The sequence below is a fragment of the Paroedura picta genome, chromosome 12 (assembly GCF_049243985.1).
Source record: "Paroedura picta isolate Pp20150507F chromosome 12, Ppicta_v3.0, whole genome shotgun sequence".
Lineage (NCBI taxonomy): Eukaryota > Metazoa > Chordata > Lepidosauria > Squamata > Gekkonidae > Paroedura > Paroedura picta.
Genome location: NC_135380.1, coordinates 805,103 through 832,181, shown reverse-complemented (window position 1 = coordinate 832,181; position 27,079 = coordinate 805,103). Strand labels below are relative to the sequence as shown.

The 27,079-nt window shown below is 48.8% G+C and overlaps 1 protein-coding gene across 4 annotated transcripts in view; it reads right to left on the bottom strand.

Moving 5' to 3' along the window:
* SIK3 (SIK family kinase 3) overlaps positions 1–22,347 on the bottom strand; it is a 60,806-nt gene extending 38,459 nt beyond the window's left edge. For 3 of the 4 annotated variants that reach the window (XM_077305087.1, XM_077305088.1, XM_077305089.1), the window contains exon 1: positions 22,175–22,347. The gene's annotated coding sequence lies outside the window, so the exon portion shown is untranslated. The remainder of the gene's footprint in view (positions 1–22,174) is intronic. The other variant, XM_077305085.1, reaches the window with a different exon arrangement.
* Between the last annotated feature and the right edge of the window lie 4,732 nt (positions 22,348–27,079).

Genomic DNA, 27,079 nt, shown 5'->3' with positions numbered 1-27,079 from the left:
CACACTTTGGGTGTCCTTGTCTCCCATCACTCCTAGATGGGACTATCTCGTTGCAGAGAAACAAGCTCAGGGTTCCCATTGATTTGTCCTTGTCATGAGTTAATATTTCCATGAAAATAAAATGTTCCTTATGTTCATTGTCGTGGCGTGTCTGTATCTTATTTTGAAGGGAGGTTTAAACATTACCATAGCGACCAGAGTCAGAGAGCATTAAGGCAGTGGGCCTCAGTAAAATTGTCAAGCGTTGAGTGGTCCCCAGTGATAAAAAGGTTGGGGACCACTGCTCTAAGTGACAACCTTTCAAAGACAGCAGTCCTGTCCACTCCAATCCTCTTGGCCTCTTCTCCAGGCCAAACATTCCCAATTCCCTCAGCCTTTCCTCATAGGTCTTGGTCCTCAGGCCCTGGATCATTTCCATCGCTCTCCTCTGAACGCTCTCCATTTTGTCCACATCCTTTTTGAAACGAGACCTCCAGATCTGCACATAGAACTCCTGGTAGGGCCTGACCAATGCAGTATACAGTGGGATATGACATCTTGAGATTTTGATGTGATGCCTCTGTTGATACAGTCCAAGACTGCATTTGCCTTTTTTACCACTGCATCACACTGACTGCTCATAGTTCCCTATCCACCTAACCCTCTGAAAATCCATCCTACAGCCCTTCAGTTTGTCCAGACAGTTTGCTGTTGTGGTTAGGAATGCAGACTTCTAAACCAGGTTCGATTCTGCACGCCCCCACATACAGCCAGCTGGGCTCGCCACAGCACTGATAAAACTGTTGTGACCGAGCAGTGATATCAGGGCTCTCTCAGCCTCACCTCCCTCACAGGGTGTCTCTTGTGGGGAAAGGGAAGGGGATTGTCAGCCCCTTTGAGACTCCTTAGGGTAGAGAAACGTGGCATATAAGAACCAACTCTTCTTCAGTAATATCAGGGCTCTCTCAGCCTCCCCTCCCTCACAGGGTGTCTGTTGTGGGGAGAGGAAGAGAAGGTGACTGTAAGCTGCTCTGAGCCTCCGGGTAGAGAAAAGCAGCATATAAGAACCAACTCTTCATCATCATCATGGGGAAAGTTGTCAAAAGCCTTTCTGAGATCCCAGTAAACAACATCCACTGAATTTCCATGAACTAATAAGCCCATCACTTGGTCAAAGAAGGAAACAAGGTTGGTCTGGCAGGACCTGTTAGAGACAAATCCGGGCTGACTTCACCGGATCAGCAAATTGCTCAGATGAATCTGCTCCATTATCTTCCCTGCGTATGAGGTCAGACACACCGGCCTATAGCTTCCTGGGTCATCTCTCCTCCCATTCTTGAAGACTGGAATAACATTTTCGCCCCTCCAGTCTTCTGGCATCTCTCCAGTCCTCTAAGAGGTCCTAAAGACGATGGACAAGCTCTCCAGAAAGTACTTTGAGCACTCTCAGGTGCACACCCTCCAACCCAGGGCATCTGGACTCATCCAGGGCAGTGAGGTGCCTCTTGACCACCTCTCTGTCCATGCCAACCCCCCACCCACTATCTCTTGCCGACCACCATCCCTAGATGTGTCCATATTATTCTGGTGGGGAAACAGAGGCAAAATGGGTACTGAGCCTTTCTGCTTTTTCTCTGTTCTGTCAGAGTCTCTCCATCTTCACCCAACTTTAATTAAGATCACAGAGGAGGGCAAGTCAATTACCAAGCTAGAAATCGGAATTGAAGTGTGCCTTTGACTAGCCAAACTTACTACCCCAAAGGCTTTTCTTTTGATCATGGATAGGATTGCAATCATCCTGAAAACAGCTGCCTCTGCTGCTGATCTAGAAGAGTATCTAGTGGCCTTAACTGGAAAAGGGAGTTCCACCCATGTGGCATGATAGTTTACTATCCCTTTGGGCTAGGGACCTGTACAGAAATTGGTGATCCTCCTCCAGTTTTCATAACTCCTGCTCCGTTCTTCTAGGAGAATAGTAAATACTTTACAAAAGCATATTTGGGGGCAGCCGGGGGACATGTCATAACATAGAGAGAAGAAACAAAATCAGAAGCGGAAGAGTATGTTCACTGCTTGAACAATTCAACTGTTGAGGCACAAGCTCATCAGCTTCAACTCAAAACATTTCACCAGCAGCCCATTTATTTACTCACAGCTTGCTCTTCCTGCAGAGACTCAAGACGGATGACAAAATATTTATTAAATGCAGAGTACAACATCTAGCAAGCAGCGCACTAAGATTACAATTACAGCACTAGGAAACAATGTGAGCAAGACCAATTATTAACCATTAAACACCATAAACAATGCAGAGAAAGAATTTAAAAGGTAGAAGATATCAATGTATTAAAAGCAAGAAGATAAGACCATAAATAGAGCAACAAACTCGAGGGATAGAATGTGGCACCATAATAGATTCAAGCTGTCGCTGGACACAGAATCCTACTAGGTAATTCCTACATCATGGGTTAATTTGTCATATAAAAGCTTATTATTTGTTTCAGATTCCTGCAATACAATTCTTATTCCACATTCTGCAGGATGCCCCATTCTGTTGACTGCATTTGCTTACACTGCATAATCCATCTTAAGCCTCAGTGAGAAAGGTGGACTATGGATAAGAATCCAGCTCCTGACGATAACCAAGTTGCACCGTTCTGTACTGAGCAGAGTTTCCAGGCTGACTGCACGAGGAGACCCACACAGTGCATTAAAGTAGCCCGGCTGTGGCAAGGGTGTATGTGGCAAGGATTACTGTGGCAAGGGTGTATGTGACCAGATTAGCTGAGAAATGCCGTCTTCTGGACTAAATGAAGGAAGGAAGCGTCTTTTGCAGCTACCATTAACTTACTTTTCCAGCAGTAACGCTGAGTTCACTAGAAGGCTCTGAACTGCTTAAGCATGGATCAGGTGAACCGCACCAAATGTAGGAAGCACAATGTTCTTCAGGAGTCTGTTTCTACTAGTGTCCCCTTAGCTATTCAACCACAGCAGTCAAGCTCTAGCTACAGTGTCACCAGGCCATATAGATCAAGATATACAGAGCTGGTGACTGAACGGCCTAATGTAAGCGACAGTAAGAATGACGTAATACTGACTTGAAAAGTATGGGTTAAATACTAACACAAAGACACACACTTGTCACTCCATGCATTCCAGAAGAAAGTCGAAAGGCCCAAACCAAAAAGTTCCTTTTGCACTGCTAAGTTATCCTGAAGCATGTGATCCTCTCAGCATTCTCTGCCAACCAGCAGCAGACTCCCTAGCCTGCCACAACTGCAAGACCTGCAACTCTATCTCCATGCGCAGGAGAAGTGGCAAAAGTGTGGCCAGTCTGCAGGAATTCCAGACACTTCGGTATTTCTCGGTGGCAAGAAACAGCCAACACGAGGAGACAGGGAGTGTGCCTGGAAACTGAGGCTACACATCCAAGAGCTACACTTCCATGCCCGTTTTGCAAAGACAGCCAGAAATGTGTTCCTCCTCACTCAATGACTGAGAGAGTGGTAGATTATCAACAACTTGGGACAGGTAAGGCCATCAGCAACTCATACACTCACCTTGCTGGCAGTCAACTTTTGCTCACCAGGGAGGTCAATCCATCTGCAGTGCACTGACTCCCGGCAGGCAACTCTGTCCACGCTTAATCCACAAGGGTGCTTTGAAGAAGTTCCCAAAGAAGGGTGAAAACGGCCACTGCCTTCCCACACCACCAACAGCAGCAAGACACACACAGACACACACACACACACACACACACACACACAGCCTCCCTTCCCCCTCTTCTCCACAGCACAAAGCCGAGTCAGCGCCCGAAGCTGCTGAGCAGCTCTTTCCTCGCAGGAGCTCCTTTTGCACAGCCGTGCAAATCCACCCACTCATTCATCGGGGGGGGGGGGGGGGCCAAGCTGCCGTCCATGCAGGAAAGTCACCTTCCTGCAGCATCTGCCCACAGCATGCTCCGATTTGTGTGTGACGATTAGAAGTGCAGGATGCTCAGTGCCTGCCTGATGCCACAACCAGGCGGTTGACAGGGACTAAGCACACCCACGAAGCTGCCTTTTGCCAAATCTGACCCTCAATCCACCCACATCAGTAGCGTCTCTCGGACTGGCAGCTGCTCTCCAGAGGCTTGGGCAGAGGTCTTTCACAGCAGTCCTTTCAACTGAAGATGGTGCTGGGGAGGGGGGGGGACCTGGGCCTTCTTTAGGCCAAGCCTTTAAGCAAAAGCCCCTCCCAGCAAGTCAGTTTAGCTATATTTATTTTTCTGAACAGAAACTTCCACATTTTTCTGCTGCTTGGGGACAATGTCATTTTCCTACATTTACCCACAAAGGTTTTTTTTAACGGCAAGAAAAGTGAGTCCATTTGAGAAAACAAGCTCCTCCCACTTAAATCCCTCAGCCATTCAATGGAGGTGATCAGCATCCTTTAAAATATGTGAGGCGTCAAGGGATGACATTTATCGCTTCTCCACAGGGCTACATAAGTGGATGTTCTCCTTCGTCTACCTTGCAGGGAACAGATTCCCTGAGATGTTTCCAAACATGGCAATAACTCAACTCTACCTCTTTAACAGGCCCAAAGGAGACTTGGAGAAAAGGTGGTTGAGAGGGGACATGATAGCCCTCTTTAAGTATTTGAAAGGTTGTCACTTGGAGGAGGGCAGGATGCTGTTTCCATTGGCTGCAGAGGAGAGGACACGCAGTAATGGGTTTAAACTACAAGTACAACGATATAGGCTAGATATCAGGAAGAAATTTTTCACAGTCAGAGTAGTTCAGCAGTGGAATAGGCTGCCTAAGGAGGTGGTGAGCTCCCCCTCACTGGAAGTCTTCAAGCAAAGGTCGGATACACACTTTTCTTGGATGCTTTAGGATGCTTTGGACTGAACCTGCATTGAGCAGGGGGTTGGACTAGATGGCCTGTGTTGCCCCTTCCAACACTATGATTCTATAAGGCCACACATTTGTTCATATACTGCCCAAAGTCAGTGATGGGCTGGATGAGGGTGAATCAACTGGTGCTGAATCCACAAAAAATGAAGGTATGGTTGGCTGGGGACATGATAACCCTGTGCTCAATGAGATTGCACTCTCCTGAAGGGTCTCTGGGAGGCTCAGTATCCTTCCAAGTTTAAGGCAAAGTCCTTGTTTTGACCTCTGAAGCCCTAAATGGTACCTCAAGGACCACCTTCTCCAGCACTCTCTTCTCTACCAAGACTCTGAGGACACCAGGCTCTTCTGCTTCCAGGGCGGGCAGGGCCTTCCCTGGGGAACACCCTCTCCCCACCAAGGCTTGTGTGGAGCTGCCCGCTCATTTTTCAAAACTAGTTAGGCTCGTCTTAGTCAGCAGGGCTTCTAATGTGATCTAATCTGTTAATGAAGACAGAATACAGAGTCAGCTTCTTGTTTTCCATCTTTGTACCAATTAAAGTGGTTCAATTTTATTGTACACATTTCTATAGTGCATCTTTGTTCAAAACAGTTTCCCATGTATGAAATAAGTTCTATAATATAGCACAAGCTTTTCTCAACCCCTACCCCATTTTTCCCAACAGAAAAACTGGGAAATTTGGGGGAACGCTGGAAAACCATCTTTTTTGTTGTTGGAATGAATGAAAGATGAGCTTTTATCAAAATGTGCAAAATGAGGATTTTTATGCAAGGCCACCAGCACAGGAGGTGGAAAGCACCATCAAGTCAAGGTTAATTTACAGCGGCCCCAGACCAGAGATGTACAGAGGCAACATCAGCATTGCCTGTCTTTGTGGACTGAGCCCTGGACTTCATTGGCCCACGGTCTCCCATCCAAATACTGACCAGGGCTGACCCTGCTCAATAGTTTGCAGCAGCAGCTAATGATAATTCATTCATAGGTGCCCTGCAAACACACAATTTCAATTTTTTGTTTAAATAATTTTGGCAAGTTAATATTTTTATTTTATTTATTCCAAAAAACAGAAAAAAGAAGACGGGAATTAAAACCCAGCAACTAGATAAGTTTTTAATTATTTTGGGTGGGGGGAATACATAAAGATAAAAATATAACAGTGGTAGCAAATCTACACATAAGTTTCAATAAACAATTTTCAAATATCTAAGCCTCTATACAATTGTCGTCTATATGCCATGAGTTCAAATATTGATACAGTTGTAAAGTCCACAATTCATTGATTTAATGGAGGTTATACTGTTATGTTTAACAATGTATTATTGGAAAGTCCAGTGTTTCCAGGGTTGCAGACTTCCACTCTGAGAATTGGAGAGGTTTGTTTGTTTGTTTATTGTATTTATATAACGGCCTCCCCTGAGACTCAGCCCCCTGAGGTTGGGAAAGGGACAAACTTACAGATGACTTTTAGGAGCTTCTCCTTACGAGCTCCCACCACAGCCTCAAAGCTGCCAACTGGAAACTTATCCAAGGTATTCTGGAAACCAGTCAGATTCCACAGGTGAACCATTTTAACCAGTCCCTCATCACTGCCACATTCACCCATACCTCAAATAGGCAATGGGCAATTTAGGATGTAAATAATAGCAAAGGGGAAGTTTCCTGCATTAAGATGCAGGTAGTTAGCAAACAAGCCAAAGATTAGGAGAAAAAAAAGAGTGCTTTATATGAGATGAGTTAGTTTTCTTCCAGAATTTTGTTCCAAGAGCCTTGTTACAGAAAAGGCATAGATGTTCATAGAATCATGGAATCATAGAGTAGGAAGGAGCCTACAGGCCATCTAGTCCCACTCCCTGCTCAGCACAGGATCAGCCCCCAGCATCCAGGGTAAGAATATGTCCAGCCACTAAGGTTGAGTGCTTCAGCACAGTTCAACTGCCTTGGCAATCACCGAAGCCTGAGGCACCCAGTGCCACAGAGAGGTGGGACGGAGGCGCCAGCTAGCACGCCACCGTCCCTCCTCTCTGCGCCGCAGCACTGGCCTCCTAAGCGCCGACTCGGGCTTCAGTGATTGCTGAGGCGGCCAAACCATGTCGAAACGTTCAATCCTACCAGCCACTGCTTGAAGATCGCCAGTGAGGGGGAGCTCCCCACCTCCTGAGGCAGCCCATTCCACCGCTGAGCTAGACTCCTAGAATCCAAGAGTAGGAAGAGGAACCATCTAGGTCCATCCAGTCCCACCCCCTGCTCAGCGCAGGATCAGCCTCACGCATCCAGGAGAAGGATCTGTCCAGCCACTGCTTGAAGACCACCAGTGAGGGGGAGCTCCCCACCTCCTGAGGCAGCCCATTGCACTGCTGAAGCTCACTCACCGAGTTCACTTCTGTGCTCTTCCTAAACCAGGGGTAGTCAAACTGCAGCCCTCCAGATGTCCATGGACAACAATTCCATGTATTGTAGTCCATGGACATCTGGAGAGCCGCAGTTTGACTACCCCTGTCCTACTCCCTGCTGGTCCCTGCTGGTCCATCAGCATGCACCGCAGGCCTTTTTCCTGAGCCAAGCATGCAAAGGGAATATCAGGCACCCACTGGCAGCTCCGTGAAGTCAAGATGAACCAAGCCATGTTCAAGGTTCAACGAAGACTGCACAGGACTCTTCTCTCTGCACAAGTCCTTTTGGGAGGCAATGTTCCAAGGGTTTCTTTTGTCCAGCCACAGGAGAAACAGAAGCCCTGGGTTCATCAGCAGACCACAAAGAGGAGGTGGCCATTTATTATAATCCTCTGCCAATCCGGAATTCATTCCAGCCTCTCTCCCCAGAGCTGTCCTTGGCTCTGCAGACCCAGCTGCCTACAACCAGCAAGGAACAGAGTGGTACACATCTCTGTACAGAAATGGGATTCACAGAGCCACTTTCTTAAGGGAGACTGACATAATTGTGTGTTAACACAATGACTCATTTAACAGAGGAGTGCTCTGTCATGTCAGTGCAATCTAGAGATTAAATTGCTTCATCTACCCATCCAAGCTTAAAAGGTTACAGGAGCATGTCTTGAAAAAACACCTAATTACTCATCATGGCTTCCACTGCACAACACTGCAAAGAAGAGGTGAGGAGATTCAGCTGAGCTTTCAGGGATTAGAACCACTAAACAAAGGATGAGAGTGGCCAAAGGCTGAACTGGTCCCCTGACCAGGCAGGCAGGTGCCAGCAAGGCCACCATTCATGCCCCTCTCAAAGGCTACTGGAAAGATGAGCCAGCCCAAGAAGGCAAAGAATGCCCTCTCTGCAGAGCTTTTCTCCCAGCAACATCCAAAAGGTTGACTTTGAGAGGCTGTTAGGCCCAAAGAATTCATCCGGAGGAGAAGAAGAGTTAGTTCTTAAACGCCGCTTTTCTCTACCCGAAGGAGTCTCAAATAAGTTTACAATCTCGTTCCCTTTCCTCTCCCCACAACAGACACCCTGTGAAGTGTGTGACGCTGAGAGAGCCATGGATGATGAAGATGAAGAAGAGTTGGTTCTTATATGCTGCTTTTTCTTTACCTGAAGGAGTCTCAAAGTGGCTTCCAATCACTTTCCCTTTGCTCCCCCCACAACAGACACCCTGTGAGAGGGAGGGGAGACAGAGAGAACCCTGAGATTACTGAAGAACAGTTGGTTCTTATATGCCGCTTTTCTCTACTTATTGTTATTTGTATTTTGAATTGTAAGTTGCCATGAGCTGGCCTTAGCTGAGAGTGGCAACTAATAACTTAAATTTTTTAATATTAAAATATTACAAAACTGTGTTCAGTTTTGGGCACCCCAGTTGAAGAGGGATGTAGACAAACTGGAATGTGTCCAGAGGAGGGCAACAAAGATGGTGAGGGGTTTGGAGACCAAGACATCTGAGGAAAGGTTGGGGGAGCTTGGTCTGTTAAGCCTGGAGAGGAGGTGACTGAAAGGGGGTCTGATAACCATCTTCGTATTTAAAAGGCTGCCATATAGAGGATGGAGCAGAGTTGTTCTCTCATGCCTCAGAAAGATAGACCAGAACCAATGGGATGAAATTAATGCAAAAGAAATTCCGTCTAAACATCACCGTATAAAATTCCTGACAGTTAGAGCGGTTTCTCAGTGGAACTGGCTCCTTCCAGAGGTGGTGGGCTCTCCATCTTTGGAGATTTTTAAGCAGAGGCTAGATAGCTTCTGCATGGCCAGTTTCCCAGCAAGACATTCAACATTAAGAGGCATCATCAGCCCATTCAGGCTGATCGTGCTGGTTCCCAATGTCTCGCCCCAAGTCACAGCAAAATTTTTCCAACACAAGGTTTTTTTAATGGATTGACAAATCTTGCAGTAAGTTTTCAAATTGGCCATGATGTCTTTATTTCCCACACACCCCTTTTCCCTTAGAGTGTAAAAATCACCCTGAAGTAAGCAGGCCTTTGGAAATCGTGGCTAGACACCCTGAACAGTCCAGGCGATTCATTTCATGAAGGCTCCGAATAGGGTGTTTTTAGCAACGCTGCCACAGTTCAGGAACTCCCAGCAACCAGGGGGAGTCAGGAGGCCACCCGAGCTCCAGCAAGACCTCCTTGAAATACCTGTTGTTCCACTGCTGGCGCGCGCACTAGAACACGGCTCCTTTTTCTAGATTACGGCTGTTTCTTGGTGAGGGGAGCCTTTTTAAGCTTCCTCGCTTTACCGGGGACGGGGGTTGGGGGTTCACATGCACCTGTTTATTTCTTCTGCTACTGCAGCAGACACATTGCTTTGATGCAAGAGAAATGAACATCTTGAATGTTGCAGAGTGGCATTCCAGAGGCCTTGCCCACACATCCTTAGGGACTGTGTGGGAAGAGAACCACACCCACAAAGGCTGGGGAAAGCCTTTTGGGTGTGCTGCTGGGCCGACACATCAGTATCTAATGCAGATGTTGGTACAAACAGTCAAATGCACTAAACAGGGCATATCTTGATTCCCCACAAGCTGTCGAAGAGTTCTCTCAACTGAGCAGACAAAGCTACTCTACCCATCTACCCCCTACAAACAACAAGGATTTCCTCGCAGTCATATTGAGATGTTTAACCCCTTGTCTGGATCCTCGCAAGGAAGCAACCCAGCTTATACCATTGTTCTCTTGTCCTCCATTTTATCCCGGTAAGGTAGATTAGGCTGAGAAAAGAAGAACGGATCACATCTCTCACTTCCATATCTGAGTGAGGATTAGAACCTGGGTCTTCCAGCTCCTCATCTGACACTCCAATCACTACACCAGGCTGCTTGGAGACCAGCAGAAGGTCACCACATGGAGATGGAAAGTAACTGGAGTTAATTTTTTCCCCCAGAAGACTTTCTTAATGGAAAAGTTGGCCGCTGTGAAATATTCTTTTGGAATGAGCAAAATGCCTTGAGACAACATTTTGCTCACTCCATGTAGAGTACTGCAAGAACTTACAGCACATAACCAATGACACACAAGAGGAGGACAGCAGATGGCAGTTCTGTGGTAAAATGAGTGGGAGGCAGCCCGCAACCCACTGGGAACCCCAATACGTTATATAGTCCAGCATGGCAAGTGAAACATGGTGGGAACGATCCAGAAATGGCACAGGAATTCTTGTGAGCCACGGTGCTGTATTTCCTTAGACTTGTTTCTGTAGTTAGAAACCATCCTGCTTTAGGGCTACAATCCTGGATTAGCCCAGTCCTTTTCCACTTCTGAACAGGTTACAACAAATCCGTTGCAAACTCCTGATGCATTTCCTTTGATATCTTCTTCAAACAGAGGAGCGCTTTGCTCTCCTGATCCGGGGCTCTCAGCAGCTTTTCTGGGCTTCTTCACACCCGCCAGTGGCTGTTATTCTTGAACTACAACAGTATCCGTTTCAGAGCATAAGCCCATCTAAGCTTCCTGGAAGCCTCGCCAGGGAACCATTCCAGCAGGCCCCCTTTTTGTTCCACGAGGCCAGGAGGCACACGCAGTGCCTGTATCAGGTTCCCCCTTTGGCCGAAACAACAGCACAACACAAGTGCGCCATGAGTGCCTTTCATGAAGATACCTGTTCAGAATCTCCCGCACTAGGCTCCATAGATAGGAGTCTGCCCACAACTTGGGTGGGCAAGAATCTCTCTGCAACCACCCCTGCAGACTTCCTAGTGTGGACACAGGAACAGCCAGTGGCCTGGAGGGCCTCAGAGAACCACAGTTTGCCTCATGTACAGGATCACTGCTCTGCTGCCACCAACAGCTGCAGGCTGTACAAACAGCTGAGCATCGCCCCAACAACCAAGGCAGATGAACCTGAACCATTCTTGGAATCCAGGGAAGCTTTCAAGTGGGCAACATGTGGCTTTAAAATATGTAACTGAGACTGTGGAACTGAGGAGACATTTCCACATGTTGCCCACATTCAATGGTTTTGAAAGAAATGGGTGTGCCACAACATCTGATTGTTTTGATGAGCAACTCATACTTTGGACAAGAGTCTACGTTCAGACAGAATAGGGAGAAACAAAATGGTTTCTGATTGGCCAAGAAGAATGAACATTAGTCTGTGAAAGGGTCCTTCTCCCCTGAGGGAAGACATCTTGTGGTGATTTCCACCATTCGCTTTAGGGAGGCAAGAACTCTTTTTTCCCCTTCCTGTTGCCTGTGGTGGGAGACACCCCTTCCCCAGTTCAAGTACTCCAACAGCTGGTACTAACTACCATCCTATAATAAGCTTGAGAGGAACTAATAACATTCAGCATGGTTTATCCATAACACCACTATAGAGGGAGAAATACCCAGAAAATATATACTTATATAGACTAAAAATTCTTTCAATATTAGACTAGCAGAAGGAAATGGGAATTAGGCAACGACTAGGGAGGGATGAATATGTCTTCCTATACCTCAGGTAAGAAGAACCCTTCACAAGTAAAAGACTAATGGCCGTTCTCCCCCTGAGAGGGAAGACATCTTGTGGCACCTCCCATACCAATGTCCCTAGTAGGGGGTGTCACGGTCCTTGTCCTGAATAACTTGTTGTAGGACTAGTCTGTCAAAGGCTGCATCCAGAGAGCTGTAAAAGGTGATCTTGTAATGTCTAACGAAAGTGGATACTGATGACGAAGTTGCTGCCCAACATATTACCTCGAGCAAAGCCGTGTAATTGAGTGCTGTGTTGGTTGCCGCAGTGTGTATGGAGCATGCTGTAATCCCTGCTGGCACTGGGATGCCCCAAGCTCTATATGCCTCTACAATACAGCTCTTCAGGCATCTACTTATGGCAGACATTTTCATGCCCTTGTTGCGTGGCATGGTGGAGATGAATATATGTTCATCTCTGCAAAACATCTCAGTCCTTGTCAGATACATCTTCAGTGTGCGTCTGACATCCAAGAAGTGCCATGTTTTCTCCTTGGGGAGTTTCAGGTTTGGACAGAACATTGCAACATATTTTTTGCCCCCTGTGAAAAGTGAATTTATCTTCGGCACAAAGGTGGGGACCGTGCGTAGCGTCATCTTGTCTTTGTGGAACACACAGAAGTTGGGATTACTAGACAGGGCTCCAATTTCTGATACCCTTCTTGATGAAGTAACCACAACCAAGAATAGAGCCTTCATTCTGAGGAGTTTAAGGTTAACTTCCCTAATTGGTGCAAGTGGTGGTTTTGTGAGTGCATCCAGTGCTATGTTAAGCATCCAATTCTGGAATCTGTGATGTACCGGGGGATCTTTGAACACTACATTTTTTAGGAATTTAATATCATGAAGGTGTTGAGATAGAACTCCCCCCCCCCAAAAAAAATAACCTTGGCAGGACAGTGGTGAGTGCTGCTACTTGCCTGTGAAGAGTGGATGCTCTGAGGCCTTGGTCTACCCCGTCCTAAAGAACTCTCAGAAAACATCCCCTCCTTTTGGGGATAAATGAGGGACTGTTATCCAGAGGCACCAGCGGATGGTTTTCCACGTATAATCATATATCCTGTTGGTAGAGGATTTTCTGGCCACCAGCGTAGTATTTATTTTGTTAGATTTTTATACCACCCATCTCGATAACCCAGCTCTGGGCAGTATACAACATGGCATATTAATACAATTAAAAATTAAATTTGATTAAGATAATCTAAATACATTTAAAACAAAATAACAGTAAACAACTTCAGGTTTTTAAAAAAATCAAGCGTTGACTATTTAAAAACTGGAAAACTCCAACTTAGTGTAGTGGTTAGGACGGATTGCCGACTTCTAATCTGGCGAGCCAGGATTGATTCCCCGCTCCCCAGCAGGATGACCCTTGAAATTGGTCAAGATTTTTTCCCCTTGGCTCCAGCATCAATCAAAAGGGAGACTGAAAACAAGAAACAGAATGAAGAGGAGACTGGAAAGGGTGGCCGTGAAAGAACTCATGATGTTAAGAGTTTTATGGACCTCCCAAAAGACAAATACGTGGGTTCTAGATCAAATCAAGCTTGACCTCTCCTAGAAACTAAAATGGCCAAATTGAGGCTATTCTATTTTGGTCACTTTACAAGAAGACCAGGGTCACTGGAAAAGACAATCATGCTGGGAAAAGTTGAAGGTAGCAAGAAAAGAGGAAGACCCAACAGGAGATGGACTGACTCAATCACGGAAGTCACAGCCCCCCATTTGCAAAGATCTGAGTGAGGCTAATTTAATGATAGGGCACCTTTGCAGTCATTTTGCAGTCATTAATTTACAGGGCGGTCATAAGTCAGATGCAACTTGACAGCACATAAGACATACACCACTTTATACAGGTTCCAGTTTCTCACATTTCTCACTTCTAACAGGCACTCATGTTGTTGGATGCCTCTCCACCTGAATAGCCAAGCCCAGCCTACCTGTCCTTGGAAAGTCAACCAGCAACACCAGAGGAAGAGCTATTGGCATACCTTTGCCTCCATTCCTGCTCAAATGATGAGTTTAGTCATGTTGGCTCTACCAGTTCATCCTCTCCATGATGCTAAAACACAAGATACCAGGTGGGATTGTGGAGCAATTATCTGCATATGCACAACTATGCCATCTCACTGAATGAGGAAAACGAGAATTTTGTGTAGAGACCCTCCACACACATACTTTTTTCTTCTCAACCAAACAACCTCTTGTATAGCACAGCTGGCCAAGACTGCCCATGTACCCAAACTCCCACCACTTCTGATCCCAGGTTAAAAGACTTTTCCCTGCCCAGTTAGCTGACCCTTCCTTCCTTCCCTTCCTACCAGCTGTTGGAGTACCTGAGTTCAAACAGGGCATACAGCAGCTTTCATCCTGACTGTAAGCCAGAAGTTCACCATTAAACCAACTCTTTTCCCAGAATATTATTAAGTTAGAATTGAGATATCAAATACTCATTGCTGCCAAGGGATTCCTTATGTGTGGTCCTGTTTATTGTTAAATCATACCAAGTGCAGAGGGATTCACCTGGAAGTATGCCAGAACACCAAAAGTGCAACCCTGCTCCCATTGTAAGAGTCTGGCATAGCAGCATAGCATTTTGAGAAACTGGTACAATACCAATATCAGGGTCAATAACATGGTACCTGTGACCTAAGAGATTGCCAGCAATAGTAATTTGCTTCATTTAAAGAACCATACATTTTGGAGCTCATATTCTGTTTCTCATGTGGCAGCGACATGATAAACCTAACCCATTCTTTCCTGCCTATTATATGCCTGAAGGATCTACAGGTAACAGGCCCAATCTCTAACAGGCCCAAAGTGAAGGAAGGGCATAAACCGAGGTTTTTGCCAAGGCACTACCCACTGGCACCATCACCACCGACTTACAAGGGTCTGCCTGAGAGTTACTTCAGGGACCTGCTGTGTGTCTTGCAAAGAGGATTGCCACTAGCGTTGTGTGTTTTGGCGCGGTTCAGCCACCTCAGCGATCACTGAAGCCCAAGGTGGCTCCATAACAACCTATGGATGTGAAACCTGGACCCTGAAGAAGGAAGACAGGAGGAGAATGGTGTCAGAGCTAAGAGATGACCAATCTGGGATCACAAAGAGAGCTGGAACTACCAGCCAGTCACATTTTTATTAAGTACAAACAGCCCGCCCCCAAGAAACACACACACAAGAATCTCAGAATACTCCTCAGCCACCTGCTATGTGCTGAACAGGTGACTCATCCCAAGCACAACAGCAACTGCATTCTGCCCAGAGAAAACTAGCTGATACCCATGACTTTTTCTGGATGCTTGTTGCACACCAATTATCCTCACAGAGCTTAAAGGCCCGTTTATCAAGGTGGCACTAGATCCTCTCCCTTGATCCATGTGCTGCTGTCCTTAAGGATTCCGGCAGCCCAACAAAGCAAGGCACAGAGAGTCATTTCACCATGGCAGCATTTGGAAAGTAGAGGTCACTTACATATCAGCGACACAGTATAGTGGAGAACTGAACACAGAACTGACTGTGAATGTTTCTTTCACCCAATGAAGAAGGCAAGACTGTGGGACATTTGGGGACTCTCCAAGCCAGAATCCCTGGAAAGAGGACAGAGATTGCTCCTTCTGTGTCTTGCGGTGAGGGAGTGCCCACCAGCCTCAGTCTAAAGACTCTACTGCCAAGGCCAGGCAGGTAACAGAAATATCCACCACTAGAATTTTTTAGCAGGTAACCTTGGGAGGGAAGGAATAAATCTTCCAAGTGTTCAGCATGAAACCTCAGCACGGTTGCCCACGTGTCTTTCTTCCAGAGCTGAGGAAAAGCAAGTAAACTTCCCTTCACCTGGTCCCCTGGCACTCTTGTCTCCTGGTCCCCCACAACACAATCTTCCTGCTTTGCAGTCTGAGGCTGCTCTGCCTTCAGGACTGGGCAAGCTTTGCACAGAAGCAGTTCTTCTAGGAGGGGGAATAGTTCAGTGTGTTGCCTGGGGGATCTTCATCATTCAAAAAATTTTCTTCTCTGAGCCCTGGCTGGAACAGACTAAGTTAACTGTGGAGAATTAACCTTAGTATCTGAAAGGCAGAGCGGGCAACAGTGCCCCGGGCAGGGCCACAGGGCCATTCATGGCTGTTGTAGTAGGCCAAGATGTCAGAGTTCCTTGATGGCCGGTGTCCCATTGGTCAGCCCACCACTTCCCGAGCTACGGGAAAGGACAGGGGAGCTCTATGTGCCCACTGGGGATTACACTGTTCCATCCTGTCACTCTGTGGGCACTGGGAAAATGTCCCTACCAACCTTCATGGCACACAGGGAGATCTCACTCACCAATGGTGATGGCCCCTTCACAGGCCTCCTGAGCATGCATTTGAGCTTGGCCCCAAAACACAATCAGCCAGCACTGCCTCCTTTAGAACCTGAAGGGCTCCCTGCTCACTCTTGTGAGGTGGCGGCTGCTGCAGGGTAGGAAGACTTGGGATGTCCTTCTGCCTCACTGTCAGAGACAGCCATCACCACTTCTCCCGCAGCTGAGGCTGAAAAGTAGGGCAAGCAAGCTGCAGAAGCCATGGTCCAAGCTAAAGCACTGGAAAGAGAGAACATTAGGCTTACAGAAAATAGTAGAAGAGGTAAAAGGGGGAAGAAATGACTTAAGAGCTCACAAACAAAGGATCAGAGGACTGTTCTTACCCTGATCCTGGCAGCAGGCAGAAAGAAGCTGAGGACAGTGGGCACTCTGGGCCCACCTGGAGGCAGAACAACCAACTTCCACTCCCCAGGGATGATAAGTAGGAGAGCACCCAAATGTCTGTGTGTCAAGTGAAGGAAGAGAACTTCTTGCCCTCTCCAAACCCAGCCCCAAATCACCTAACTCCACTTGCTTTTAACACAACAACTTCCCTTCCAGTACTTACTCATTAAGAGCCTCCTAATCCAGTTGAGCATGACCTACCCATCCAGCCACCCCACAGCACATGGCCTTTAAAATCACACATAGGGAAGCCACACTACCTAGGAATGCCATGTGCAAGCAGCATGTTCCACAACCTTTCCCCTCCCACAGGAGTGGAACACATGAGTGAGAGAACATGGGGTGCTTCCAGCTCCAGCATGCTCATGAGCTGCCCCTGGCTTAGGCACTGCAGACCTGCCTGCGCTTCAAGCAGGACTACTCTAATGTACACACACAGAGGTATCTCAGAAGCTTCAACTGGTACAAAATGCAGCGGTGAGACTATCAGAAATACTGCTGGAATAGCCGGTTAATGCAGCTGCAAAAACAAAAAAAGAATCCTCCCAACTTCTTAGCTTAGATCAGTGATTCTCAACCTGGGGATCAGGACCCCTTTGGGGTCAAACGACCCTTTCACAGGAGTTGCAGCAGGGCTGTTGCCACTCCTCCTGCAGGTGCCCACGCTTGGCCCCCAGCCGCTCCAGCAGCACCCCGGGAAAAAATCATTTTATATACAATCATGAACAATGGATCGTCACGCCATTGGTCAGTTTCTCTTTAATTTCTGTGAAAGAACACTTGCATAATTTTATGGCTGGGGTCACCACAACATGAGGGTCGCAGCATTAGGAAGGTTGAGTATGACTGGCTTAGGTCATACCACTATTTATTTTATTTATTTATTAATTATTAAATTTCTAGACTGCCCCTATTGGCACATTCCCTCTTCAAGTGAAGGAAGTTTACAACATTGTTAAAAATACAGTAACAGTTAAAATCATTGAACAACATTAAAACAATTAAAATAGGTTAGACAAGTAGCCTGCCAGAAAATTGGTGATATCCCCAATAGATTCTTCGGATTGGGGCAGGCCATGGGATACTGGGTTGCATTGGGGGAAGCCCTTTATTGTTCATATATTTATTTGTCGGAACTGGCCTCAACCATGAGCCCGGTGAAAGAGTCTTGCTGGCCCTACAGAACTGAGTTAGTTCTGTTAGGGCCCTGATGTTCTCGGGGAGTTTGTTCCACCAAGCAGGAGTCCTGGTCGAGGCCAGTTAAATCAGGAAGGTCAGGAAAGCTCCCACATTTCTGGCATTCCATTAACGGGAGCATTATCATAAATGAAATAGGGCTATATCATAATGTCATGGTTTAGGAAAGTATGAAAACAAAGGCATTGGACCTAACAACAATTCTACTGTGGATAATATGTACGCTCTTGTTCTCACTACATGGCATTCTACTTAAGCAATAACAGGCTATTTGACTACATTGTGTAACCCAATTTGAAAATTGGTGGGAAAGCTGGGCTATAAATGACGTGGTCTGATAAGTATTTGTTTGTTTACATCTCAAGGCATATTCCCACATGCCAGCTTCTCAGACAGCCTCCTCCTTAAGGAGAACTTCCTTCACACTGTCCATACAGTAGAGGCAGGGCCCAGCATCTCCCCTGCAGTTGGTCCTTTTGAACAGCTCGACAGGGTGTGTGCAGATGGTGTCTTCGTGACCTACATCTGGGAAACTGTGCAACTAAGTTCTATTCCAACCTAATTGAGGAGGTGTAAATGTAACTAAGTTCTATTACAGAGGGCAATTAAGGAGGGGAGCCACTGGGGCAGATTCTGTAGCATGTGGTTGTTTTGTAATGGACTCTAATCTGTGTCTTTGCAGCTTGTTGCTGTGTTGCTAGCCACCTTGAGACTGAGGAAATAAGGTAGGCCATAAATATTTTTAACACATAAATGTTCTTGAAGCAACCACTGTTCAGATTTCGGGAAGCACAATTAAAGGTGTGGCTGTAAATATACAGCTTTTCACTCAAGGGTCTCCATGGAACCCGGAAGCAGATATCCCAGCAGCCCCTTTCAACATCTCACTGGCCTCCAAAGGAGAATTCCACAGCAAAAATGTCAGGGCCATAAGCTCAAACACACCACTGGAGGGTTCTTGGCAATGGACTCCAGAGGAATTTCTCACAAGATTCACTGCTAAAAATTGGAAGAGACAGGCCGGGTGTCCTACCCAGCTGGGCAGGCAGGGTACTAAGACGGAATCAGCACCAGAGGGGAATTCAACAGGAAGCTGGACCAGGCAGAGAGCCTTCTCTGACAGATAAAAGCAGCAGCAGTTTAACTGGAGAAAAGAACAAACACAGAAGTCCCCCTTATAACCTGTGGAATCCAGTCAAGTCACAGAACTGTAGTTAGGTTGGGACCTGCAGGCCTCCAAAAAACAGAACTTCTCATAGTAACATTTCCCAAGTTTGGCAGCATTTTTTCCTCTCTCGGAGGTTCTGTATGGCCAAAAAGCCACATACGCCAGCAGTCACAAGATGTGTGCTTTCCAGCTGCACTTTCCTCATAACCAATGCAAAGCTGGAACAGCCTGGTGCAAGGCATGCAGGACACCAAGCTGGGAGTGCGCTGCTAGAAAGCGTGTCCCTTGCAAGTCAGGTGGGTCACCATGCTGGTCTCGAGCAGCAGAACAAAGTTTGAGTCTAGGGGCACCTTTAAGACCAACAACAAAAGCTTATACCTTGAAAAAAACTTTGGTTGTCTTAAAGGTACCACTAGACTCTTTAGTGTCAGCTATAATTACAGAGACTTTTAAAATGCAGCTGTTGCTAAAGTCAATATTCTGGGGCACCTTCCTGGGAGGTCAGTGCCCCCTCTCAGCAATCTTTACAGGAGACCCTTCTGCATGTTGCCCAATCAGTAGTCCAGGCAGTTACTTTGTGAAGCAGAAGATGGAAAAAACAGGATTTATTGTGTGAACCCCCACCTGTCCTTTGTAGGACACTGGGCTGAAAAGTTTAGGGAGAAGTTGGATCTTATATGCTGCTTTTCTCTACCCAAGGGAGTCTCAAGGCGACTTATAATCACCTTCCCTTTCCTCTCCCCTAGAGTTGTGCACGGCGGCATCAGAATCGGCCATTTTAAGCCGATGCAGCCAGCGCCACACAGTGGGGGGAGGCGCAAGCACCTGTGCGTAACTCAGTGCGCACACGCCGAGTTACACACCAGTACCTGCAGCTCCCCCCTGCATGGTGCGGCGCTGGCTGTGTCCGCCTGGAATGGCCGATTTGGATGCTGCCGCACACAACCCTAACAGGCACCCTGTGAGATGGGTGAGGCTGAGACAGCCCTGATATTACGGCTTGTTCAGAACAGCCGTATCAATGCTGTGGTAAGCCCAAGGTCATCCAGCTGGCTGCATGTGGAATTAGAAGTCAGTGCTCCGAACCAGAACCACTACACCTACACCAAGCCGGCAATCAGGCCAGAACTCACTGGCTGAACACCTGCTTGGCATGCAGGAGGTCCCAGGATCTATCCCCAGGATAAGGGAGGAGGTGATTTGAAAGGCCTCCACCTGAGACCGCGGAGAGCTGCTGCCAGTCTGAATAGACAATGCTGACCTTGATGGACCAAAGCTCTGGCTCAATATCAGGCAGCTTTATGTGTTCATTAGAGCACATGCCATATCTTCATTTGCACACGGCTCATTACCCATATTGACTTATCTGGTGGAAACAAGGTGGGCCATGTCATTATCACACATAAGAACTGAGGCTCCACATACATGTGCACTGAAAGCCAGAGGGCAGGAATAAGGGCTGCATCCCATGTGAAAAGAAGTTGTGAGCTCACTGGTGCTGCACATCACCACCAGCTCCTGTAAAGAACCCTGTGTCTGAAGCCTACATGCAGCTGAACTCTGAGAAGAAAAACTTGATAGCTATGGCTAAGGAGCGTCTACTCAAAGGAGGAAGCAGACAGGCCCCTGACCTCAAAGTTGCACAACAGAAACAGCACCTTCTTTCTAAAGTACTTATCTGATTCCCCCCCCCCCCACACACACACACACACATTCAGGACGAGGATTTGTAAGCCAATTATGAAGAAGATCGCTTTAGCCCCTGCCTAGTTAAGGAGTAGAAATTTACAACAGAAGTCCTAGAAAGACACACCAATTGCCCACAGCAGAGGGGTCAAAAAGCATTTTTCCTCCATGCAACACAAGAATGGGAATGAGGTAAAAACACAGGGAACTGAAAGGAGAGACGCCTGCGTCCTCCCATTCCAGAACCAGACTGAGTCCCTGCCCAGCTAACAACTTTTTTGCGATAAACTCATATTTACATGACAGCCCAAGCTGTGCACACATACACACCATTTTTATTGCACCAACAGTGGCCTGCATAGAATGAAAACACGACTCTGCTATTTTCAGGGAATAACTGCCATGACCCCTTCCCTCAATGCTGAATCTAACCAACAAGTCAGCAAAAATGCACTAGACAAATGAAATCACTCCCACATATTTACAGAGAAGATTGAAGGTCTTGCTCCATTTTGAAACAACTAAACTGATAGAACATCACTACCCAGAATGACTTCTGGACCTCAGACGTAAGCTTGTCAAGCACAAAACCAAACACATTCCTCAAAGACATGGGAACTGGAGAGAAGCTATGGATGTCTCCAGTGAGAAGCCAGTGAATCTTCAGTATCAACAAAGATCACTTAATCTTTCATGGGAAAAACTGAGTCTCAAAGAAATTTAACAAAGAATTCTGTGAATTTTTAATAGGTAGGTCCAATAAACGCACCCCCTTGTTTGCATCTCTATAACAATGCTCAGTACCGCCCTCTGTGTCCCATGAAATTCAGACAACTAACTTGTTAGATTTTCCTTGGGTTTCTCACATGCTCCAAATAAAATTATAGACTTCAGCTGCTTTACCAAAAAACAGCAGACTGACAAGTTACCAGGAAGGGCTGCTTAGTTAGTCAGATTATTCTGCTTCTCCATGACTACTGCCAAAAGCAAAACGTGAACCTGGGAGATCTCTTCACACTGGATCTGTCGAGTCAGACAGCCCAGTCCCAGGCAGAATACTTAGGGGACAGCTTCCCAAAATAGGAGGATTTCCTACTTGCTCGAGTCTTTGGGCTCTTTGTGGAACTTTGCAAACAATTGTACATTTGTTTCCACATTTATTTACAGCCAGTCATGCCTTCCTGATTCACTCCAGTGATGGCTGCCAATAAAGAGCAGAGAAAACCAAGGAAGGACCGTGCATGGATATCCTCTTCTCCAAAGAGCAAGGTAAGCGGAGACAGCTTCTGAACTATTCCTCTTTGGAGAGACACCCGGATGCGCCACCTCCGCACCCCGCTCCTTCCCTGCCAGCATGCTTGGAGGGGCCGGGCCACAGTCCCCCCCCCCTCTCAGGAAAAACCGGGGAGCCCCCGGGCCAAGGAGGCGCTCGGGAGCTTCCAGCGAGAGACTCCCACGGCACCTGCAGGCCGGCCGCCGGCTGAGAGTCCGCGGCCCGAGCGCCATTTCGAGGGCGTCCTGGCGCCCGGGGAGGGGGCTTCCGAGGCAGCAGGGGCGGGCAGAAGAGTGGACGGAAGGCTGCCCGGGGGAGGGGGAGGGGGCGGGGGGGCTCACCTTGGCGCGCGTGACCAGGTGCGTGGCCAGCTTGACGACGGCGAAGTTGCCCTTGCCGATGGTGCGCTCCACCTCGTAGTAGCCGATGCGCGCGGGGCCCGGCGGGCGGGGCGCGGGCGGCGGGGCCGGGGGGGGCAGGCGGGGCCCGGGCGGCGGGGCCGAGGGGGGGGGGCCCGCCCGCGCTGCCACCGGACGCCGCCACCGCTGCAGCCGCCGCCGCCATCTTGTTGTGAGGGAGCAGCCGCCCCTCCCCCTCCTCCCGGGGCTGCGGTACCGCGTGAGCTCATCCGCACGGGGGCGGAGCCGCAGCCGCAGCCATAGCAACCGGGCGGGGGCGGAGCGCGCGACCCCGAGACGCGCTCTGACGCACACGGGAGCGCCGCTCCGATTGGCCGGAGACGAGGGGACGCGCCTGACGTCGACGGGGAGCGGGAAGGGACAAAACTGCCTTCTTGTTCCGCCTCCGCCGGTCTTTCCGCGCAGGCGCCTCACGCCGGCAGAAAGGAGGGGGGGCGGGGGGCCACCAGCACCTCCCCCTCCCCCTCCCCGGGTCAGGAAGGAAGAGCCTCGCCGGGAGCCTCAGCCGGATGACAGCTCGGTCCATCCAGATGTCCAACAGGCAGAGTGCCCTGACCAGCAGGAGGGAATGGAGCTGCAGACAAACCAGGGCTTAGATTCCAAAGTTGTTGGAAGAGCGCCTCAATTCTCTGCACATCCTCCAGGTGCAGCTCCCTGCCTTGTCAGCTCACCTGGCTCACCTGAGCCCATTAAGCAATGCCAGCTGTGTGCTGGAAGAGCGCTCCAGTCTAAAAGGCACCCCACCATGTTAGCAAGACAGTTGCTGACTGTAGAGCAGTGGTCCCCAACCTTTTTATCACCGGGGACCGGTCAATGCTTGAAAATTTTACTGAGGCCCGGGGGGGGGGGGGGTCGAGGGACGCCAAGGGACATTGCCGCTGCCTGAGCCCCTGTTCCACTTGCATTCCCACCGGCACCCTTGACTTCCCACCGCCCGCTGGGGGGCGCTGCGCAGTGCCATGCCGAGGGGGAGCCCCAGCCATTGTGGCTGCCAGAGAGCACCAAAGTTGAGCCGGCGGCAGAGTGGCAGACCAGCCCCTGAGGCAACAGCCAAGGAGGAGGAGGAACCATGACCGGCTACCAACTTATCCACGGACCGGTACCAGTCCCCAGACCGGGGGTTGGGGACCACTGCTGTAGAGGACTGTGAGTCGTCCCAAAGTGAAGCTGCTGACAGCCTAGATTAACGAGGCTGGAAGGCCTGGGTTGCCAACACAACCTGTGACCTGCTCCTTCTACTGATGCCCTTGGATTGCTTGAAGGAACCCTTGACCCACTAAACATTAATTCTGTTTTTGAAATACCGATTCTCTCGGCCCCTCATCTGCACTTTCTTCCGGCAGAGAGCTGAAACCTGAGGCCAATGCACAAGGCAAAAGAAGCAGCTGGCTTCCCTCCCTTGCCTGGGAGAGATAGAGGGTGGGAAGAGGCTGAGAATGGAGCAACTTACCAGCAACAGGATCTTTCAGAGAGGCCAGCACCTCTTCCACCAGGGAGCAGGAGGAAGAAGAGGACAGAAGCCCTATGATTGGCCCTCATTGGCAGAGTGCTCTCCCTATCAGTGGTACATCCCCAGAGAGGGCCAATCAGGGAGTGAGTTGACTGCATGCCACTTCAACTTTATAATATTTAGTGAAGTGATGATTCTAGTTCAGCAATGAAATAGCAGCCTTTAAGCAGTGGCTACACGGCTACTTATCCTGGATGCCTGAGAATGATCCTGCATTGAGTAGGGGGTAGGACTAGATGGCCTGTAGGTCCCCTTCCAACTCTAGGATTATAACCTGGCACTGCTGCTCCTGGGTGGATGGTGGTGGGTTCTGGTGGATGAGCCTCAGCTACAGGCTCCTTGAGAACACTGAGCCTGTCCTCTGCCATACAGGGTCTCCCAGCATTCCATGCTGTTCCACAGCCCATGTGTGTGGCTCCCCAGGCTGCACATCAGAGGTGGCCAATGCCATTCATCAGGCCTCATTGGCTGCTCCCTCTGTTATGTGGAACTGCCAATTTCTGTGCTTTTGTGAACACCTCCAAGAGGCAGTGGAGAGAGTGAGCAGCCCCTATCATGGTATACCTGTGAGTGGGACAGCTGTGCAAGACTAATGGCTGTGTGGGCAATCCAGGTGGTGTGGAAGCTGGGCTGGAAGGACCCCGAGAGGTGACGGCCCCATAGTGGAGCAATGGAATCCATACTTCTCCCCTTGCTAGGCAGGCTTCCCAAGACGCCTCCCTTCTGAATCCCAGCCTGTACATATGCCACTCAGAGCTGTGGCAGGTCCTTTCTGCCTGGGGGTCCTGGCCAGATCTGCAGATCCTTATCACCACAGAGGGGGTTGTCCCCCGGTGCATGGAGGAGACATTCAGCTGACAGTTGCCTATCTCTTGCGTTGGACTGCAACTGTATCTGAGGATGCTGGGCTCTGACCAGACTAGCCATGAGGACTCATTCACTCCACACTGCAGGTGTTCCTCCTGTCCCAACCGCAAGAGAGGGAGCATCCTGGCCATGGCTTCCACTCTCCCAGCCAGCCCTGGGAATGCTTTGGGGGGGGGGGATTTCCCACTGTTTGGCATGCATGCCATCCTTTAAAATAATAAAATCACATTTTAAAACAAACCAAAAAGAGGGACATCATTACCATAATAAAAAAAAGATCAGTGATTGTAGCTGCAGGATACAGGGGAGTGCATTTGCCATAGTCTGAACTGACTCATGCAGATGGCTACTGGCAAAGGAAAGGTTCTCATTACGGAGATGGCCAGGACTGTGTGACTGCTCTTGCTTTACAAAGGCTGCTTTGTGGATGGAGATGGTTCTCCAAGTGTCTGTTATTACTGCTACAAACACAGAGGCATTTGTAGGAGCAAGGGAGTGTCCATAGATCAGTTTTCAATGTTTCCATTGTCTCAGAATCCTGTGTCCACTATTCCCCCTTCACACAAGGGATTTGTCAAAACAAGGAAACTGCAATATCTCAATAGTGCAATATCTCAATAATGATCCATTTCCATGATTTACTACTTCCCGTATTTTCTCTTTTTTAACGTCTCCAGCCCTTTTCTTTAGTTTTAAGGGGAAATGTGTCAACTTTTCCTTTACAATTCTGTGACAAAATGGACTAGAGATGTATGTTTCTTTTTTTAATGAAAGCTGTGAACTAGCACAGTTGCAAAAGATTGTTAGTGTTTCAGCAGTTCCCAATTTGTTTTAAAGCCCTCAGGTGAGGTGGGTGAGGCCAGCAGAAAAGCACTTTCTTATCCACAATGGCATATAACATTTCTCAGGCTGCAATTTCCCCCAAAGTATTGTACCAAACTAGATTTGAGAAGGAATGCAGCAAAGCAGGTGGAAATACAGAAGGAGGAGGAACAGAAGGATGACCTTAGATAGATGCTCCTGAAAAGAGCATTGCTATAAGAAAGCTGCAAAACATCCTTGTAGAAAGAGCTAAAGAAATGCTCAATGTGTGCCATCCACTGAGCTGGCTGCCATGCTCCTCCTTGTTATACTGTTCCCATCCTTGCTTGTTCACATGATTGCCCATCCATGACTATATAAAACAAACCCCCTGCTAAGCTGCTTGTTCCAGAACTTGCTCCATGGTCCTGAGAGTGACAGATGGGGCACAGCTGTGCACAGCCCTATTCTGAGCCCCCCTTCACACCTTCCTGGGCCAGGCAAGGGGCTCCAACCTCCACCTTCCTAAGTGGATTCTGCTCTGCTGAGAGGCCCTGCACGTGTGTGTCCTGGTCATCCGTGTTAGGTTTTTGCAGAACTGTGTCGCAGAGGTTGCCTTGGGAAACTGCAGCATCAGCTTCAAGAGGCCCAACTGTTGCCAATGGCAACCACAGAGTGTGATCTCACTTTAAAACAAGACAGGTGTACTTTAGCTACCTCCTGAAAAAGAAATTAGGGACACAGATTTGGCTTCACTCTCTCTTTCAAGCAGCAGGCCTTGCCTAGAGGGAAAGCTTTGGCATTTAGGCTTCAGGTCCCACGAGCTGCTTTGGCTCGGGAGGGCCTGCCCTGGACCTCCTCTCCCAGGCAGGGGTCTGCATGCCCATCTTCCGATGCCCTGTCTGCTGCGCTTGGCTGCCCCCCTCAGCACACCCTGAACCACAGTGGCCTTGCCAGATGCCTGCATTTTGCACCAAAGCACTTGGCGGCCAGGAAAAGCAGGAGCTCCTTTTGACAAGGTGAAATGGGGTCTGAGGCCTCCAGTCCACAACAGGAGCATTAATGCAAGAAGCACCCATGGAGGACAGGAGAGGACAAAAGTTCAGGGAGTCTGCAAGTAAATGCAGCAGTTGATGCAGTGAATCTGTGCAGAGCAGAACTTCCTCACTGAGGGGAAAGAAGGGACCTTTGAGCACCTCTCTGCTGTGGAAGCCCATATTTTGAAGGGGAGAGGCCTGGAATGCTGGCACCTCCTCCTAACGCCGGCGCTCTCAGCCAGGGCTTCGTGGACCCGCGGGGTTTCCTGTACGTATATTGGCTGATGCGGCCTCCTGTGGTCCTGGAGGGCGCGCGCCCAGCTACGCTCCCCCCGTCCGTTCCGCCCAGTCGTCGTGCCGCGTCTGTTGCAGGGTGGCCAGGCGGCTGAGAGAGGCTGGCCTGCTGGAGCCCCGCCCCCGCCCCCGCCCCCTCGCGGCGTTCTCCGGCTGGGCCTCTCGGGCCGACCGCGGCAGCGACGGGGTCCCGGGGGCGGCGCAGGAGGCCCGCGTGCCGCTCGAGGGGCGGGGCCTGGCTGCGCCGCGGCGTCTCGACGCGTCCCGGCATGACCTCTGCGGCTGGCCGTAGCGGGGCTCCGTCGCCCTCGGAGGGAG